Genomic DNA, 22,197 nt, shown 5'->3' on the forward strand with positions numbered 1-22,197 from the left:
CGGGATCGGAGTTTTTGTACCCACGACGTACGAGTAAATATATATGAGGGCAGTGCCGTAACTAGGCGGGTGCAACAGGTGCTTCCGCACAGGGGCCCCTTGCCCTCTTCCAAGGGGCCCAGAATGAGCAAGAAGGGGACCTAAATACAAATTCTTGCGCAGTGCACAGGAACGGTTAGTTACGGCACTGTATGGGGGGGGGGGGGATACCATCGCATATTATCTCTAAGTTGACAACCTGTCGGCGAGAGCTAAAAAAATTATAACTTTGCCGTTTGAAATCTGTTATTAACTATAGGCCTCGGTCTAATTAGGCCTGGCTTGCAGAAAATGACCGTGGTCTGATACGAATGACCAAACAGATCACCCCAAACAATAGCAACGGCAATGTAACATAGCTCAACAAATATTCAACATAAAAAATTCATATCTTATTAAAGATTCGAATACACGATAGAGTGATGAAAACTGACTATCAATTGAAATATAATTCATACAACATAATAATAAACCAGTGATTCTCAACCGGGGGTATATGGCCTTCTTGTAGTACTGGAATGTTCTAATAAGGGCCACGGGTGGAAATCCTGTGGAAAGGAAGCTATGACAGGGGGTTATGAGAGGAGCCCCCCAGAGGGCTTCCAAAACAATCAGATGTAAAGAAATGAATGTTTTGAGTGATATATGATGGGAAAAACTGTGAATATTTTCAGAATCCATCAGAATTCTCCCATAGGACCTGGCTCATCTTACCGCATGGCCTTCATGTACATGGGGGGGGGGGCCCTACATGATGAGATCTGGTGCTATCGAGCTAAAGTAAGCGAATATTTATAAACTGTTCCTTCCAGATGAGTATGAGCCCCCCCCCCCCCAGAAAACCTTTTTTGCCCGGGGACCCACGATTTTGCTACGGCCCAACATGGGAACCCTCCCTCCATTAGAAGAGCGAGGTTCACCAAAATCTTGTCCAGGGGCTCGTGGAGATCGACTATAAAAATTTTGTTCACTATATATTTACTGAAGAGGTCAAATCAATAAATGGAAAAGGGTCTCGCTTTTGGGTGATGGGGGAGGGACTATAAAAGTCAGGGGGCCATGGGAGAAAAAAAAAAGGTTAAGAAACACTGTAGTAATAGGATGATATAACATGAAAATCTCATGAGCAATTTTCACACACACAAATATCTTTCATGTATTATAAGAGATGTCTTCATTATAAAATTTTCATTACATTTTCTCAGCCTGGGATTATTAATCTGGATATTCACAGAGTGTTTGGAATACCAACTATTAGACAAATAATTATGAAGGCAACTATCGATATTATTTAATTATATTTAAGTTAAAAAATAATTTATGATAAATAATAATGATTCTGAATATTTAAATAGGAAATAATGATTCATGATCATTCGGACTACAATCGAGATAAATTCGAATGCATAACAGCAGAGAGAGATAAATTTCCGCCGGAGAAAATTTATCTCCCAACGATTGATCGTGGTCCGTCGATTTCGTTAAATTTTGTCGAACGTAACGTTTTGTCGAAAGATCCATTTCAATGGTCGATGTCCCCGGCGATGGAAATTCGTGAAATGCTTGAAGATTTCTGTATCTAAGTTACTGATTTAATTACTAGAAACGCCGCAGGGGGTTGAGGGAGAAGTGAAGATACGATAGGTTTTAAGGGGGGGGCGGGGAGAAAGAACGCAATAAAGAGGAATGACGAGCATTTTCAAGTTCGGGCTTCCGTTATTACATTCCTTCGAACCATCAAGGCTCGTTCGTTTCCACAGCAGCCACATCATCAAAGGAAATCGATATAAAATCTCACGCGCACACAAAAGTCATTTGGCCCACAACCCGAACTTTCAGATAAATTCCATTTCGACGTACACATTCATTCGTTAGGAAGCATTCGTACACAATTTCGGCTGTTGCCGTTTCAATGGGAGAAATATTATTATACGCATCAAAATGATGATTGGATTTTTAGTTGTACATTTTGTGAAAGTAAAACTTTATTTTTGTGAATGCTGCAGTTCCTATAAAAGTTATTGGCACAGTATATTCTGAATAAATTGTCTTCTATCAGGTGTCATCCTATATAATGATATTTCAAACGGACGAAGCACAATTTTCGGACATCCTCCTCCTAACCGGATCATGGCCCACAGTTCTGTCTCAATGAAGAGATATAACTGCGGTCGAAAAAGACCTAGGATATGTGTGCTGGAAAATGTGCGTGTATGTGTTTGAACCTAACGTGAAATTTTTTCTATGCAAATGCTATAGTGCTGCCATCTCTGCATCAATTTTTTAAACCACGAATAAAATGCAATGCTTGAACACTCGTACCTCTCCTTCTTTTATTTCAAACCGAACACAACTCAAGTCTATCGCCATGGACAATTTACCACCTAGTGAGTTGTTATACCGAAAGTGTAAGTGTGTGTACCAAACACTCTGAGTGCGTATCTACAGTGTTGTTTCTTATTTTCTCGTGGTGCCATCTATATTTCAGAAGTGAAGTGAGTGAAGTATTATAATTGAATATTTGTACCATTTGTAGGCCTGTTGCTCTCTGCGGCGAGACTTTTTAGCGAAGAGATCGGGCATCTCCCGTTTTCACCTCAAAATATGAACTGCAGATGGCAGAATACAGAATGAACCGAGCACGTCCAGGCTATATCGCTATTGCAATATAAGCACAGTTGTCATAAGACCGCGGACGTGGCGGGGAAAACATACCGGTGTATCTGTCAGGCGAAGCCACCCCAGGGCGCCCCTTGCCAACTCTCTTCATGTCAGACGAAAATGTGGAGCGCATCCGACAGCGTTTCATACGTAGTCCACAGAAGTCCACTCACAGTGGATAGAAACATGCTCGCAAAAGTTTGGGACGAATTTGACTACCGTATAGACATATGCCGTGCATCCCAAGATGGACATGTTGAGCACCTTTCACTTGGTTTGTAAAGAAACTTTATGATTAGCCATGTGATATGAAATTAATCTTAAGTGTCCATGTTCACACAATATATTTCGTAATATACGCATTTCCAACATATGGAAGACAGCTATAAAGACATACTCCAACATATGGAAGCCAGATGGCAGCACCACGGAAAAGAAATATATAACTCTGACAACATATATACTTTAAGACAACGCGTTTACACATACACACACGTTCCTGCTTGTACCGATTAGTTAGAAATTCCCGAGAGGAATGTTTATAAGGCACTTGTACAGTTGAGTAGTAGTAGTAGTTTTTCAATCTTTTTTTTTGTGGTTTTTTGCCAACTTCAAGGATTGAATGCCAGACAGTTTTGAATTGAAAAAATGTGCTGAGTATTTTTGTTTTGTGTTTTCCTAACGTAAGTTTGGGTCTGAGTAGTGCTTGTTACGTATTTTAAGACGTGCTCTCTCTCAACTGGCTTTCGAATTTGACAGCAACCCGGCAGGTTACTTTTGCCTCTACGTAATATATGAGGTTTTAAAAATAATTTTATGTCATTCATTTTGCTGCAGACCCCTAACAACTACGTCATATATAATTGATGAACTGCTGCTGTACAGAGCGCTAATTTCGTGACGTTGATTTAGTTCGTAATTCGCCCGTCAGAATACTCATTTGATTGCAGAACGAATCCGCAATTCATTTTATTCTTTTCAGCTTTTGCAAATGCATTTGCCAAATTGCTTTCGTAATTATAAGCAACCGGTGGCTTACTTCCAATAAGATGTCACATTAAACTGATCTTGAGTTAGTTTATGGTGAGCAAAAGCACTAATAGCTTATCTAGTTTCATCCCTGCTATTATTCAATATCACGTAAATTTTCATTATGATTGAATCTCAATCCATATCATAACTATTTGGTGGCCAGGCCACCCGCATTCGTCTAATTGAAGAAAGAAAGAGTGAGTGAAAATAAAATTCCGTCCGAACAGTTTCAAGAGACTCTCTATAACTAGAGATATTACCTCCCAAAACCAGCTGTTACTCTGACTCGGTGAAAATAATTCCTATCGAGATGAGAGAGAGAGAGGGGGAAGAATAGTTGGTTTAAAACACTAGCAGTGGCTACTTGTGTACTACTACTTGCGCACTCAAATAAAATTTTGCAATCCAGTTGTATGGATAGCTTCGAATGACCCGAATCACCGTTTAAAATGGGAGTTATGAAATTCGAAATCTGGTTCATTTATACAAAAATAAGGTTTAAATAGCGGGTCACATCTGATGACTCTTATGGCAACATTTGGTCCGGGAATCATAGGTTGAGCATGTACGCTGAAGATTGGATGTTCTAGTCTTACCACATTTGTTTAGTTCAGAAACCTAACTCAACCGTTAACCGTCAGAAAATGATTGGATGAGAAAATAAATTCAGAATAACATTTTATTCCTTTTTTTTCTCAAATGCCTTTGTTAATTTCATTTTCGTAAAGGCCTGTTTGCACTCGTCAAATAGTTCAGTAGTTAACTAAATTTTAAGTCATGAAGTACAGTAGAACCTCAATTATCCGAACACATCGGGACCGAAGAGTGTTCGGAAAATTGAAAAGTTCGGAAAATCGATTTCGAAACTAATTCGATGAAGCGAAGGAGTAAATTGAATTTAAGATGAATTCGTCAGACGAAAAAAAAAATGACAGTTAAATCTGCTCCTATTCACACGTTTCTTTGCTTGTCAATCTTAAATACAGTGTACTACTGTCAATAACTACATACAGTGTACCCGAATCTGCCCCCTACTTACGTATCTATAGCTCACAGGTACGGTAGGTACAATTGTTTGGAAGTGAATTATTGTACAATAGAGCGAAGCTATCGACTTGAGAGAAAAGAGGATTCGAGTTCCAAGAAAATACCAACTGTTGAGCATCATTGACTGTAGAAAACTGAAAACGAGTTAAGTTGACCGAGTTGTTCGGAAAACTGATGTTCGGATAAACGAGGTTCTACTGTATTCAAAAAACTGTCCCACCGTGAGTGACCAAGTAATCTCAATGTTCGTTGATAATACAACGCCGTGCACACTGGTGCATGCGCATATAGGGCCTATTTAACTACTTAAAAATTGAATCCGTTTTACATACTTGTCTACTTAGGTACTTAGGGGACGTTCAAGTATTACGTAAGCAAATTTTTAGCCTTTTTAACTCCCCCCCCCCCCCGTGAGCAAAATTTCGTCATCAGCTCTGCCCCTCTGAATCCTAACTGATATTTTCATAAAGTAATGATGACGTAAGCATTATCCAATCCCCCCCTCCCCCCCTTGTCATCAAAAGTCAGCAAATCGGAAATCCCCTCTCCCCCCCTCGATGATGACGTGATACTTGAACGGCCCCTTAACAACTAACGACCCTCCCCGTCGGCGTGAGAGTGAGACCTGTTGCTTATTCCCAACAAGTTAACATATTAAAATGAACTTTAATTAGTTTATGGGGAGTAAAGGAGCTAATAGCTTATCTGGTTTCGCCCCTGTTATTATTCCGGATCATATCAGTTTTCCTTATGATTGAATCTCAATCCATATCATAACTATTTGGATTCCCGGCCAACCGCATTAGTCTAATTGAAGAGAGAGAGAGAAAACACTATGAAATAAAATTACATCCGAAGGTTTTCAAGAGAGTACCTTACTTCACTGGAGATATTGCTTCTCAAAACCAGCTGTTGCTCGGGCTCGTTGAAAGGAATTCCTATCAATGGGAGAGAGAGAGAGAGAGAGAGACGGGGAGAAAATAGGGAGCAATAATTGTTGCAAACACTAGCAGTGGAGTACTCGCGCACTTAATTGAAATTTTGCATTCCGGTTGTATGGATAGCTTCGGCCGTCGATGATCAGTATTCTCGAAGCGGAATAGAGGATGGCGAATTGCATCGAAGAAAGCGCAGTGAAAATGAGGCTGCCAGAGTAAGCATAGGATGAGGAGAGAGCGGTAGAAAACAAAGAATTAATAGCAGTATCCTGTTCAAATATGAAAAGGTACGCTCCTAGAATTAATTTGAATTCCGGAATCGAAATCCTGGAGGTCTTCCGGGGGAAAACTTTTAATAGCTTTCCTGCTTCCGATCGATCTTGTGCCTTTTACAAATAGATTGAAATTGTGAGAGCGGCAAAACAAAATCTCAAAAAAACAAAAGTAGAACGCATTGATAATAAAACGAGAAGCATTTGTTGATTAAACGTATCAATTTTGCTCTTCTCGTAGCGAACAATTGTTAGATTCCCACGTAAATGTAATATTTCCACCGTTTCGCTATAAAACTACAAATAAAGCGTTGGGTGAAAAATTGTTTATACATGTTAACGATTTCTAAACAGTGTTTATATCTGGACACAAACACATTTTTCCACTTTTGAGAATTGTTTTAAAGAGAAATAAAACAAAAGATATAAATAAAATGGGAAATAGAATGAAATGATAAAAATAAAAAATGAAGTGAAAGAAAAAATAGAATGAAATGAAACAAAAAAACAAAATGAAAAATGAAAAATGTTAAATGAAATGAAATAAAAAAACAATGAAATGAAATGAATAAAAACAATGAAATGAAATGAATAAAAACAATGAAATGAAATGAATAAAAACAATGAAATTAAATGAATAAAACAATGAAATTAAATGAATAAAAACAATGAAATGAAATGAATAAAAACAATGAAATGAAATGAATAAAAACAATGAAATTAAATGAATAAAAACAAAACGTTATGAATTAAAAAATGTAATGAAATGAAAAAATTAAATAAAATGAAATGAAAAAATTAAATAAAATGAAATGAAAAAATTGAATAAAATGAAATGAAAAAATTAAATAAAATGAAATGAAAAAATTAAATAAAATGAAAAGAAAAGATTAAATAAAATGAAATGAAAAAATTGAATAAAATGAAATGAAAAAATTAAATAAAATGAAATGAAAAAATTAAATAAAATGAAAAGAAAAGATTAAATAAAATGAAAAAATTAAACAAATAAAAAACTGAATGAAATGAAAAATTAAATAAAATGAAGGAAATAAAACAAATGAAAAGAAAAATGAAATTAAATGAAAAAAATAGAATGGTATGAATAAACAATGAAATAGAATGGAAAAAAAAATAATTCAAAAAATTTATATATAATGAAAAGAAAATGAAAGAAAATGCAGTTTTTTTTTGTGAAAATAATCTCTTCTCCATGCTGTAAGTCTGCTTATTTCTTTATAAAATATCTGGACCTGTCATCGTTAAAATAAAAGATTTTCAAGATGACGAGATATCTCGTTGATGCGGGTGAAGTGGTTAAAAAATACTATATACACATTCCTTTCGAATTCATCAATCACACTTTCTGCACCAAAGCAGCTCCTATCTGTTTGATAGTTAGTGGAAATCTGCGATTACCCTCGCATATAGGATAATCTTATCGCATATAGGATTTTAAGATGTCAGTACCTCTGAACGATCAGGTTGCCTCTAAGAGACATGCGTAAAGATGCGTGGCCATCTAAAATTATGCCTGATTATAACATGAAGCGTCCAGCTTTTCCCTCATATTGGCGTGTTCCATATTCCCCCCAACCAGAAAGAATGACGAGAATCAGTGTCTAGACTGAATTGTACCGTACATACACCTCGCAAACACTCCACTGAGAAATTTCTAACTAATGAGTGCCGGAACGTGTGTTCTATGTAAATTATGTGTTATCCTAACACGTTTTATGATGTCAGATATGCATTTTTGTTTCGTAGGGGTGCTGTCATCTATCCTACATTTTTTAAGCAAAAGTTGCAGACGCCTGAGTTTTAGTTTTTGTGTCAGTACGATGTTTGTGGCCAGTCCGATTGATTTGGTGCTGTTATCTACTTTCTAAAACCAGTGATGAGTATTAATTATGTATTTTTTGTAATGACCTGTGTCCGCCACTAGTTGTGGGCAGTATTTTTGTTTGAAAATATACTCGCAATCAAGTTCGAAAATTAGTGAATAGAAAAAAAGCCTTATATGGCACCAACGGCAGCGATTATTCTGTTGGTATAATTCGAAGTCGCCGGTTGGATTCATAAGTGAAAAATTATCGAATTAAAAATATTAAATGGAATTAACAAAAACTTATTTAATTTCTCTTGTTCTGCTTTACATAATTTCCATTATCGTATTTCAAGTCTGTTCGCTCTCGGCAGAGAGACTTCTTTTATTCAAATTGGGAGATCAGTCCACATCCTGCACCTCGAACCGCCGTATTCACCGACAGAGTTTAGACTACAATCGCAGGTGAAAGGAATACAGATCGACACGGTTTGGTTAAATTCAGGATTTTACCTACTCGTGTCGATCTCTAATCCTTTAACCTGCGATTGTAGTTTAGACTCTGTCGGTGAATAAGGCCGTAAGTTAAAAAACCCACTTGAGCCGACCAACACTGCGACGCTTGCGGGGTTCGAATCTGTTCCCTCGCGATTGGCTCGCATTTGCACCTCGAAGTTGAGAACCACAGGAAACCAATTTCAGCCGACTACCACTGTGGTGACAGTGGGGTTCGAACCCGGATCCTCGTAATGCGAGTCCGTCACTATGACCACTAAATAACCACAGCGGCGCAACGACGTCACTGAAGATAAATTGACTCATTGAAGTTGGGTCGGAGTCGCGTGTTCCTCGCATCGTGCCAGACGCGTTTCCTTTTCTGAGGGAGTGCGCGGGGCGCAAACAGGCGGTATTCTGGCAAAAAGCCTTCGAGAATAATCCACGAATGATAATGCGTGCTGTATGTATATTCAACAATCACCACTTTTTATGGGGGGGGGGACCCCGCTATTTCTGCTATACACCAGCAGAATGTTCGAATTTCTACAGAATAATAATAATCCATTGAACATTTAACAATATAGTGTTGTAGGGTAGCTCCCTGGTAATATGCAACACCCGAGTGGCGTGGTGATAAGATACTCCTCTATCACTGTTAAGGTTGCCGTCAGGTCCCATGTTCGATCCAGGCGAAAAACATTTTTTCACGTCTTAACGCTCACTCTCTAATATATCGCCTGTTTCGGAAACTGATAACAAATTCTCTAACCGATGCACAATCATTGGAGTGAAAACAATCATTCAACTTCTCTGAACTGAATACAATTTGCAGACTTTCCAGAAAGTTTCACCCCAAATCAGAGTCGGCGGATTTTTTAGTTGGCCTGCTAAGTACAGCATTCCAATTTGCAGTGCGCCAGTTCACTGATACGTATACCGATACAGGTGCGAGAAGACTACTTCTCTTGACTTTGAAGTTATAAATATTCACGATACGAAAGTTTCGATCTTAAAGTTCGCCGCACATGTACGAGAAATTCGTATGGAAAAGTCTAAATTTTAAGAAGCAAAAGGGTTTTTGAGATTTACAAAGGTCTACTCGAAAATTAATTTAAAAACTTCTCCGAGAGAAATTCCATAGGGTTCCTATAAATCATTCCGAGTATCCGTTGCTTCTTTCCTCTCGAAGAAATCGTAAAGCATTAAACAATGATAAACCATGGGTTTGTGGAATACGATTGTATGCAGTGATTGTTGATAAAACATGCTGAGTGAGAAATACGGGAAATATGGAGATTAATATTTTTTTTATATTCATGTTATCCCATGTTCAGTTATTTCAGTTCGCAAGAAAATAACCAAAAAATCAATCAGTGGTTGCTATTTGCCCAAACATCGCAAGGTAAGTTCTATCCAGATGATATACAAAGATATAAATCTCATTTATCGATTTTTTTCTGATTTGGAGAAGTGTAAAAATTTCATATTTTCTTCAATTTTTATTTTACAAGAAGTGTCATTATAACAAACAATCTTTTTGCTGATTATTTTTTATACTCCATTTCAATTTCAAAACACCGCTCAACAAAAAACATTTTTTCCATGTTACCTAAGAAATTCCAACGGATTCAGGGTATGTTGGGGCTGATGATATTAAAACTGGTGCTGGTTTTTTGTCGAAGTGGCACTAGTTTTTGAGATAATGCATACTCCTAACATTTCAATGCAGTCATCTTTGCGTCGAATTTTTACTTTCAGTTCTTTATTTATTTTCCTAATTTATTCAATATATTATTGCATTTACGTCATGACCATACATCTCAGTGGTCTTTATTGATATTAAGTATGTTATTGAATTGCATTTCGCACTTTTCGAATGTGATTTGTAAGCTACTTACATGTATTACCATTGAAATTTGCCTATCATTTTATCTCTAAAACTAGAACCAATTTGACAAAACCAGTGCCAGATTCGACATTAGCGATACAAAATCACTGAAAAATCTTTGATTTGAATCCAAATCAATCCAAATCTTTTGTCCACATATCACAGTGTGAGTTTTATTCATACAATAAACAAAGTTGAAAATTTTAGTAATTGATATTTTTGATTCGGAGCTGTGAAAATGTTCATATTGCTTCCAATGTTTTTAATTATTAAAAAGAAATTTCATTATTACAAATAAATTTTCTTTTTATACAGATCATTTTTCATACCTTTTATTAATTTTAGAATCAGCCCTAGAATTTCCATCCTTTCTGACATTATTCGTTACCATCTCTCTGTATTCTTCCAAAATACAATTTCCGAAGGTACTAATTGTATTCAAACTTTTCTAAAATTTAAAGTGTAACAGGCAAGCTGTTAACAAGGATGTACAGCAATACTTTTATTCACGAGACACGTGAGATTTAAGTTGTATCAAGAGACGAAGACATTCTCGAGGAGTTCGATTTTAACCTTCATCACGAAGGGTTGTATGTTTCGCAGGTTAATGCAGAATAAAGGAATGCTTCATGTTCGTCGCTTCGTATACACCTCACCAATCGTCACATTGGCGCCCAACGTTTAAAATAGACGCGTGAGTGTTTTTAGCTAAGCGGACATCCTAATTAGGTACCAAGTGAGTGAAAATGGCATACTTGGCGAAATATCGAAAAGACGAACTCCGTCGCCTTGCCGAAGAGATGGGCGAACCTACCGAACCCGAGATGAAAGTGATAGAGCTGAAGAAGCTGATTACGTCCAGTAAAGAATACGATGAGGTCTTCGCAAAAGGAGTGATACAGACCCTCGTAGAAGAGAGAATTCGACAAGAAGAAGCAAAAGAAAGAATTCGACGAGAAGAAACAGAGGAGAGGATTCGACGGGAAGATGCCGAAGAGAAAGAAAGAATTCGACGAGAAGAAGCAGAAGAAAGAATTCGACGAGAAGAAACAGAGGAGAGGATTCGACGGGAAGATGCCGAAGAGAGGAACCGGCGAGCAGAAATGCAGTTCGAACTCGAGAGACTGAGGATAGAAGCGGAGAAGTGCCAAGCTTCCGTTCGACCGGCTGTGACAAATCGGGACTTTCAAGTGTCGGTTCCACGTTTTGAATCATCAGATGACATTTCATTGTTCCTGGTCCTGTTCGAACGACACATGAGACTACACCATATTCCGGAAGAATTGTGGATTACGTATCTCATCAATAGCTTACCGAAGGAGGTGGCTAGGATCTGTGCCAGGGAGCCTGACGAGAAGTTCAAGGACTATCGGTATCTCAAGGAACTGCTGTTAAAGCGATTTAAGCTACATGCGGACAGATTTCGACAGCTTTTTGTAGAGCATCGGAAGAACTCGGAGAGTTCATGGCGTGATTTTTATTTTGAGTTGAAAACGTATCTTGAAGGGTGGTTAACAGAAGTTAAGGTCACAACATTCGAGGACTTGATTAATCTAGTCATAGCTGATCAGATGAAGAAGAAGTGCCCTCCACAAGTGAAAGAACATTTCATCGATGTATGGGCCATGTTGATCTCCCCATCGGAACTAGCGGAGAAACTCGACGCGTATGAAGATGCCAGGAGTACTTTCCCAAAGAAATTCAACCAGCAGTACGATGTCGAGGGTCGTCGAAAGCAAACACCGAGGAAATACCCATGGACGTCATCAAAACCAGTGATTCGTGCACATGAACAGACACTTCCCATGATCAGCCTGGATGAGCAGCGACCTGTAAGCTGCTATGGATGTGGATATCCGGGGGTAATTAGAGCGCAGTGTCCGACCTGTAATCCCGAAATGACAGCGACAACCGCTCAGTTTGGTCAGTTGGAACTGAATCTATGCTCTTCTGTAACAAAACCCGTAGCATTGTTAAAAATTCATGTAAATGGTAAAGTGGGAACTGCCTGTGCCGACAGCGGTGCTACGCACTGTATCGCAAGTGATACTCTGCATCGTATTTTGAAAGAGCAAAACGCCAAATTCCATCAGGAAACTATCGAGATGCGTCTTGCAAACGGACAGCAATCAACGGTGAATGTGTGGACCACAACGGTATTGGTCAACATCCAATGGAAGCGACTAAGGACGAAATTTATAGTTCTTCCTGGAATCGTCGGTAACAGAACTCTTTTGGGAATCGACTTTCTAGAGAAAGCTGGTATCGTGTTGGATCTCAAGCGAAGGCAATGGTTCTTCGGGGAAAATACTTGGAAGCGATTTCACTTTGTGAACGAGTCTACGATTAAAACTGTTCAACATGTAGTAGAGCATGTTAACTTGAATTCTTGCCAACTACGACAAGTTGAAGGACAGCAACGGAAACAAGTGCTGAACAGGTCGTGGAAAAAGAATGAAAATTTTTTCAGTCCAGGGGGAGGAGACGCTCCCAAAGGCGAAGTTCACCATGGTGATATGGCATCGAAACCTCAGCGGTGGGATCGGTCTAGACGTCTCAGGAACCAAACAGGTCGCGTCCGTGACTATCCACGTCATGTTTCTGGCTATCCACGTCTTGCTGTTCATAGCGAAATCCACCGATCCGCAAGAAGCTTTCATCACCAATCGGTGCAAAGGCAACCACGAGTTACTCCGACAGGCAGGCAAGTACTAGACTTACGTTTCCGCAGGAACGAACGAGTCGAACTTTCCGGTGCCAGGCGACGCAGTCCAGGATCACCAGGATATTATCACAGACTGCATCGTTGTAAAATGCCAAGCCAAACAATAACGTCTAGCAATAGCTTCCATGAGTCAAGGACCCAAACAAGTATAAGCAGTGCTACAGAAGGGAACGATAAATGCAGGGGGAGCGGCATTAAATATTCTGATCAAAACCCTAACGCGCGTCGATCAGAAGGTCGCAGCCATGCCCAAAGAAGTCGTGGAAACAGGTTGACTCCCTTGCAAAGCCTTACAAGAGTTTCTGTGAAGCAGAAGGTGGAACAAAAACGGGATGAACGCAAAGGTTATGTTGACAACGGTTCCAAGCAGAGTTCTCGAAGGAAGAACTGGTCGACAAAGTTCACGCCACAACGAAATGGATCGTACCCTGTGCTAGCTCAGAGATCGCCTACGAGGTACATAGTCGCTGATCCGGCCAAATCGGGTGTCACTGTCAGCGTATATCGTACTTCTGCTCTCACACCATGTGCGAAACCGGATGCTGTATCCGTAGTGTCATCACGAAAGAAGGGACGACCACTCAAAGTTGGAACTAACAAGAACACTGAACAACCTCCCACAACGCCTATTGCTGGTTCCTTGCCGGGACGTCCACGAAACCAGAGGGGGAGTATGTAACAGGCAAGCTGTTAACAAGGATGTACAGCAATACTTTTATTCACGAGACACGTGAGATTTAAGTTGTATCAAGAGACGAAGACATTCTCGAGGAGTTCGATTTTAACCTTCATCACGAAGGGTTGTATGTTTCGCAGGTTAATGCAGAATAAAGGAATGCTTCATGTTCGTCGCTTCGTATACACCTCACCAATCGTCACAAAAGCAAATTATATATAAAGAATATATTTTACTGATAAGCTTACCTTAATTCGCAATAAATAGAATTAGAAGAATAAAGAAAATGTTATTATTAAATTATTTTGGCAAGTTTTTGTCCAAATATCACGGGGTGAATTTAATCTATAACGATGAACAAAGGTAAAAAAGTTTTTGGGATTTTTCTGACCAGGAGATATTTTGAAAATTTTAATTTTCATATTATAATATATTTCCAACACATATTGCATCCGATCATCATTTTACACAAATGTCATTATCCCTCTCACAAAAATAAAATATATATTTTCAATATTTATTTTCTTCTTTTTTGGCTGGCATTTCATATTTTAACGCGATTTCAGAATCAACCGTAGAATTTTCAAACTTTCAGACATTATTCAGTATACATCCATACTCTTCCCAATTACAATGAAATAACGTCAGACTAATTTTCATATTCTAAAACTGAAAGCAAATAATAATTTAATAGATGAGTAAATAATCGTATTACTAATAAGATAAATTTTATTCTCAAATGTACAAAAAAAAAGCGGAGAAGTTTTCACGGATACAAAATACATTTCACTTTTTTATCTGTAAAATTTAATTTCAAAATTTTTGCATCCATGGAATTGAATGAAAAAAAATCACATCCATACAAAGAGGCATGGAAATGAGAATTTCACCTGTAGCTGTGTTTTTTTGTACGAAGCGTATGTATTTCAATAAATAAATCCAATTTATCCATCCTCGTACATTTTACTTTTATTCTTCGGAAGACATGAATGATGCACATATTAAAAAAAGTAGAATTGTTTCTGTAGGATGTCGATCGCATGTAACGAATTCATCGTGGTTATTCGAGGCAATTTCCATTCTGCTCATTTGCGTTTTGTATCGTGAATGTGCACGGGAAGAAATTCGCGGGTTCAAAAGCCACGAATTGTTTGTTCTCGAAATTAATTTTTGCTTCGTGATACGAATGCCTCCAGATACCATAGCAGATGTTTCTGTTGAGTTGCATTTCTTATAGTAATTAAAAACAAAAGTTTCCGTTTTGTTTTCTTAAAATAAGAGAACTAAGAAAAATTAGATACGAGTTTTTCATTACGAAAATTTGAACGACAGAAATATATATTTATAATTAAAATTTCCGTCTTGATTTTGTTATGTGGTTGATGTACGGAATGAGTTTCTAAAAAATTTACGTAAATCCCTGAACTAGAAATCAGTGTTGTGCTTAAACTTATGTGCTGTGCTGTATAGGTGCAATTAATATTCAAGATTTCCAGTTGCTGTAGGAGCGATAATTTCATTATAATTTGTGCAGTCATGAAAGTATTGAATAAATAGTATATGAAAGAAGTGACAAACCTTTAAACTGTTCCTATCGCTTTCAGCTAATGGCATTACTATCACTCATAAGGTGACATAAGATGAAATCGAAATTCTCAAAATGACATACATACATGGTGTACCAATATACAGGGTGATTATAATTAAAGTTCCCGTACTCTGAATAGTTTTTTCCCCGAAACTACTCATCCGGACACAGCCAAATTTTCAGGGTATCTTAATGAAACCATGGGAGAGAGTGAGATTTATGCGGTAAGAAATATAGTTCAATTTTTTACCGCCAGGTTAAAAATACACATTTTTCCTATTTCAACACATACACATTTCCTATTTTTCATTCTCCACATAGCTTATATATATATACCAAGTTTCAATGGAATATACTTCCACCAGAACGGGAGCTTCATAGGTCTGAGTTATGTCAGTATACTGAAACTACACAGACTTCTATTCGGTCCGTTCTGGTGGATGCATTCCATTGAAACTTGGTATATACGTTTCTTTTATGGACCATGGAAAAAAAATTCAATAAAAATGCGCCACTTTTTCACCTGGTGGTCAAAAATTGAACTATTTTTATTGCATAAATCTCTCTCTTATGGTCTCATTTGGATATTCTGAAAAATTGGTTGTGTTCGGATGAGTACAGGAACTTTAATTATATATTCTCCCTGTACTATTTGTATTTCCTATTTTTCATTATTCCGCTATTCTCTGACAATAACTGCTTGCTGCTAAGAAAAAGAAAAAAAATTCTATTTGTGTACAGGGAGAGCTGATGATTTTTTAATAGTTACTGGCACGTATAGAAAGCCAAAAAAATTCATTTGAAAAATTCATTTCGAATTATACTGCTTATACACAGCCTCAAAAATTTCATATAAAATAAATAATATATTTAAGTAATATTACTTCTCAAGCATATAAATACCTTCTTTGTGATCCAAACTATACTGTAGAAATTAAAAAAATCACGTTGTGCAAACTTCAATTTAAAAAAAATGAAATTCAAACAAAATTTCAAAACATTTTAACAAATTTAGCGAAATCACAGCCACCCATTCTCTAAAATTACAAAGAGTTGTCCTTGATTGTGACACCTACCATAAAATCGACCTTCTTTTATGCGTAACAGATATTCTGAATTTTTATACCCAAACTATAAGCTGCAGTAATGGACGTTTAAAGGACCCTTTGCAAAGCTATGCATTTAAGGGTTAAAAATCCTATTAACTGATTTCAAATTTAAGTGTTAGGCAGTCCAATAAGTATTCGGCTTGCTTATTACAATCGAATCCCGTTTCAACAAATACCGATACAGCGAAAATCTCGTTTTAACGAATACCGATATAGCGAAAATCTCGTTTTAACGAACAATTTTTTTAATCCCCTAGATAAGCTTACATAGAAACAATGCATAAACCTGGAATTCCTTTATAACGAAATTTCGTTATAGCGAAGTGATTTCTCCTGTCTCTTGGAGTTCGTTATAACGGGATTCGACTGTAGTTAGGGTAATAAATCATATCAAAATTTTTGCACTCATACATAGCCCTTACCTAACCATCAGTTCTATAAAACAAACCACGAGCTTCTTTTAAGTGATTGAAAAATATAACATGACACCTAATACGAAAAAAAAATAAAATAAACATGATCTCATGTCAAATTTACTTCTTATTTTGGTCTCCAAGGCCTTTTTTTTTTCTCTTAGGAAAAGGGGACAGACACATGGCCATTACCTGGCTTTGAATTATTCAGCAAGTTTATTATCTCATTTTGTTGAATTTTTGAATGGTGTTTGCGCAAGTACTGTAATTATAAAATATGCCATGTCTTGAACAAATAAAAATGCAATTTTGAGAATTCAACTTAAAAAAAATTCATGCACATAATTGTTCCATGCAAATTTGTAAAAAAAATATGTGTTTCAACCAAAAATCCCCGTGTTTGCCCTGAGCCTAAATAGTGAGGAAAGAGCCTTGATTCGAGGAAATGCACTTTTTTTTTTATTCGAAGAGAAGATGAAATCATACCAAAAAGATTAATGTCTCTCTTTTTGTTTCCCCCTTAATTTGTAAAAATGTGTTTACGTTCTTACAAATCCTACTCATAATTACGTATCTCTTTTTATAAAAATAATTTTTTTTTGCTTGTTGACGTCAATAACTAATCTCTGTGAACAATAGAATCTCTGAAGATTTTTTCATCATCAGAAAGACTTCTAAACAAACGAAACTGGTGATTTAATTTGAAAAGTATGATTCCTTGAGCCATGAACATAGGAATAATGTAATTTTTTTTTCGTTATCCTTCCCCAATTAAGGTAGTTATAATTGAGAGCAACAAAAAAGTACTTTGTTGCAGTTCTTTCAAATCAGTATCATCTGAACGATGTTGATAAATTGCGGAAATTCTCCACTGGTATCAGATTAATCAGCAAACATCTCTAAAAGTAATCTACAGTATATATATTTTTTTTGTGCCTTCAATTCTTTTTTCAGGATCATTTATTGCTTTCATAAGCCAATAAAGCTCCGTCTAATTCATTTATGTAATTTATTCCATTGCATTTTTTTCCCCCACTTTTGTTATTATGCAGCGAAACACTTGGAAATTGAGAAGAAACGCGATCTTTTCTCAATCTTAACCATGAGTAATGAGCGATCCATTTTACGTGAATTAACCATTTCCCTCCGGAAATAACTTTTCGGGAAAAACTAATTACTATTGAGCTATTTTTCTGGGAATGATTATCTGAAAAGTATAACTTAAATGGGCAAAAAATAAGTGGTACAATGTGCATTGGATAAGAAAATTGGATATTCTAAATTGGCTGGCAGTGCGTCTCTTTGAAAAAAATGGCGTGCCTAATATTTATATATATACACAAAAGATAATTTTTGAAGGGGAAAAAAACGCGAGATAGAATTTATGTAATAATGAATATGAGTAAGTATTCACTCATATACAGTATATATTTATGTTACTGACAAAGCCCGAAATTTGCCGATTCATGACGGGACCGGCCACTTCGCGAATTGGCTAATTTCGTTAATTATTGACCAGGTCAATGTCCAAATTTCCGACATTTGCTTGCCAGTTTGCGAAGTGGCCGGTGATCCCTGGCCAAATTCCGATAACAAAAGACGTGCTGAAAATAACTGCATAATAGGGGATTTTTCACAAATTGGTTATTGATTATTTTCTGTTGCTTCGTTATTGACCTCAGTTGGACAATATACACGCGTGTTGTGTTTAAACACTTCTCTTACACACACGTATAGTATCAGACACGCGTCTCGCCTTCGCTCGTTCGCATAATGCTGTTGGCTTATTCTCGAAATAATAAAATAACAGAAAATAATTGTACGTCTATGAATAAATGGAAAATCTCTCATTATCCAATTATTTTCAGCAAGTTTTGAAATTTTTGTTCACTTTATCGTTGATATCTTCCTGAATTTCCATGTCATTCAGCTGGATTTTCATATAAGTCGAACTATATATTTGGCAATCAAATTATGAAAAATATCTTTATTTCCTGTGCAAGTGCAATTAATAATTATTTACAAAAATACTCGTATCTCACTAAGTAATGATTTGTCACATTTCACAGTTCTACATAGTATGTCTCATGTATAGTGTAATTGTTCCTGTAAATTTCGTAAAAATTGGTTGAAAACTCCGTATGTTACAAGAAAAAAACATGCGATGTGAAAATTGAAATTTTTATAGAGACGATTTATATTTTCGTGAATATATACGTCATATTCTCGCAAAAAGCACAAAAATATTGCACGAAGTTAGTACAATATTTTGTTGAATTTACAAGTCATTTATAGCTTTTTCTGATACAGGATTGATCAAAAATCTTTTTCTTTTCATTTAAATTTTTGTCTGTTCCCTACATGCACTCCTGACTAAATTTTCAATTTTAAAGGTGAGTACTAACATAGAGTATATATGACCGCGGAAGTTTAGAGCGATTCGTAAAGTATATTCTAGAAATTCGAGGAAATATCTAAACTCTGAAGTGAGGACACAGACTTTTGGCTGTATAGTGTACTTCAAAACCAACTTCAGCTATGCACAATTCGAAAAAATAAAACCATCTAAATCATTTCAAAAGTAATTAATGCTAATAAATTATTGTCATTTAAAAACTTTTTGATTCGTTTTTCATAAGTGGAATTTTGAACTTTTTCTTTTTAACGAACGGAAAATCTTCAAACATTTGAAAGAAAATAACCGTCACAAACGTTTCTCAGAAGCTTAAAAAACTGTTGAAGTGTTACGAGAATTAACTTGTTTTTTTTTCTTTTAAAAAAACTCGAGCTTTAAAGGAAAATAAATAGCAGGAATCGTTCTCAACGTTTTAGAAAAAGTCCTAAGAAATCCACATTTTCTTCTTCTTCCTTCAAGTCTGTGGTCTTTCTTTGAGAAAAAAGAAAAAAAACCAAGAAGCAATTCAATGAGAAGAAGGATGTTATGCAGCAGAAGCTCTTTTTCTTGAGCTATTTTGACAGGGTGCCGAGGTGAAAAGGTTGAATAAAATGTTTTGTATTGATGGCTGTTTTCTTCAAGTTCAAGAAAAGAAGTAAAAGTTTCTTTCCCCCAAGAAAACATTCATTTGAAATGTTCTTTTGAGAAAACGTTAAACCAAGTTAGGAAGAGAAAAAAAAATAACAAAAAATAAAATAAAATTCTATTTTTCCAGCCCTATCTACAAACTTGTCCGGAATGATGGTGGCAACCAACCATCTTGAAGAGTGTGAGAGCCAAGTTCCTTAGAGGGAAAACGCCTTGGAAAAGATCGTTACCTCTATTTTCTAACTTTTCTTATTCATTTTTTTATATAACTTACAAATATAGCTGATATGGATTTTTCCTGTGAAATCAGTCGTTTTTGTGTGTTATATATAAATGGCGACATTTTTTTTTTTTTACGCATTGCCAGAAAGAGATCTTCCGTTGTATTCTATCAGACCTGAATACCTTCTGTTATAACTACAGAATCAGCAAAGTTGTTGGCAAGTCATAATAAAACGGTTTGATATCAACAGAATTTTTTTTTTTTAAAAATCCATAATTTCCTGTTTGCTTTAAGGCAAAAATATTTATCAATTGTGTTTTTCTCTTCGGCAATTTCCAGTTATGTCGAAATTTTGAAAATGTATTTTTTATTATTGCATAGTAGTTATATGACGTGTGAGTTGTTCCACAACAGGGGCAGGGGCCCTTTTCCAACATGAAGAGACCCTAGGCAAAGCAGGAGTAGGAGTCCCAGCGACCAGGCTCAAAGATGTTTGCTTAGTCAGAACATCATCAGTGAAGATGATGTCACTCCCCACTGTTCATAAAAGGACTACTACATACAAAGCTTATGCGGACATAGTTCAGGAAATAAAATTTGACTGCCCCCTACCACGGATCGAGCCACCGCTTTCCATCGCAATCCGGACCAGTGCACTGGACCACAACGCTACCGAAGCGGCGAACATTTTTCTTTTCTTGTAATATATATACTCTGAACGTATAATGAACAAACCTTATTCAGCTAATAGTTCATACATATATTGGCCACTAGATGGTGACGTACATGAAGAATATGTCACTCTCGCTATACATAGTCAGGTCTGACTGTCCATTGTACTGTCCCGTTAAGCGTATATGAGCATATGCTCTAAGAAAATAATTATGTATATTCATTCCGTAGCGTAGTGGCCCAGCACACTCACTCGGGATGCGATGGAGAGGTGGATTATTTCCCCGCAAAGGACAATAAAATTTTATTTCCTGAACTCATCTTTGCATAAGTGAGTTATCCTTGTATGTTGCGGCCCTTTTATGAACATCGGACAGTGACATCTTCTTCATAAACAGCTTCCTTGAAACCTCAGGCTCACTCATCCCCGATCCCTGAATGCAAGTGCGATGTCAGTGTTATCGGTATATCCAATCGTTGTCGCCAATTCTGTTTTTTTTTTTTTTAACAATTACAGGTCACTTGGAGCGGTAAAACCCAGTTTTTTTCCCTTCAAAGCGCCATAGAAGCGTGGTGGTAAGATGCTCTTATACCACCGTGCAGGTAAAATTGCGTATAGCGGTATGGCCGGAGTTGGTGCGTGGTGAAGTAGTAAGTTGTTCAAATATGGAAGACAATATGAATCCACCCTCCTATTCTAACGCCTTGGTCTATAAATATATTAAAAAAATATGCATGTTTGAGAATTTTTAATTTCATAATTTTTCGAATCGGCTGTTTCATTCTCGGAAAGTTATCATATTCAGGTTTTGTTATGTCCGCCAGTGTATTGTACACCGGGGTGGAAATCCAGTCGTGCCATGTGTATTGCGCACAGTAAAAAATTTATTTCTTTCGATAGATTCATAACAACAACAGGACGTTCACTCAAAACTAAATAGCAACTTCATTAAAACTAGTTAGGAAAAAGTTCGGAACACCAGAAAAAATTGCTTTACTAAGAAAATATTAGTGTTTTTATATATAATCGACCAATACATTAAGCGCATTCTTTCCCCGTTTTCAGCCAAGTTGGAAATGCAAATATTTTTCTACCCCCCTAACCTCTCCCTACTCTTTATTACGTTGCGGTGAAAACGGTGTCATTCCTTTGGCGACGGTCCATACTTCTTTTAAAGAAATTGAGACTTACTTGCATCTTGAAAGAAAAGACGATAAAAAGAAAAAAAAGACATTGAGTCCCCAGGAATCTGCAACTACATAAGAGCATCTTGTCTCAGAGAAAATTGATGGCATTATGCGAGATTTGGAAATCTTTCTCTTAATGCTTTTCCCAATACCACGTGGAAAACTGCAGGATTCGGGAGGGAAGCTGGGCAAAGAAATGATAACATTTCGCTGTTCTGCTATTTCTTCTTGTTGTTGTTCTGCCTCTTCTCCGCAATAACATTTTGCTTTGAGTTTGAAATATGAGCCAGAGACAACATGACATGTTTATGACTTGCCACATCATGTTTTACGTTTCCTTTACTTGGCAGGAGAAAGAAA

General features: G+C 36.7%; 1 long non-coding RNA gene across 1 annotated transcript in view; it reads right to left on the reverse strand.

Annotated features, from left to right (window-relative positions):
- LOC149078299 (uncharacterized) overlaps positions 1–21,916 on the reverse strand; it is a 115,188-nt gene extending 93,272 nt beyond the window's left edge. Inside the window, exon 1 of the long non-coding RNA XR_016193927.1 lies at positions 21,842–21,916. This is a non-coding gene — a long non-coding RNA (uncharacterized LOC149078299). The remainder of the gene's footprint in view (positions 1–21,841) is intronic.
- Positions 21,917–22,197: the final 281 nt, after the last annotated feature.

The sequence above is a fragment of the Pholcus phalangioides genome, unplaced genomic scaffold (assembly GCF_987345545.1).
Source record: "Pholcus phalangioides strain wild (caught in Gottingen) unplaced genomic scaffold, Ppha-v1.0 ptg000014l_1, whole genome shotgun sequence".
Lineage (NCBI taxonomy): Eukaryota > Metazoa > Arthropoda > Arachnida > Araneae > Pholcidae > Pholcus > Pholcus phalangioides.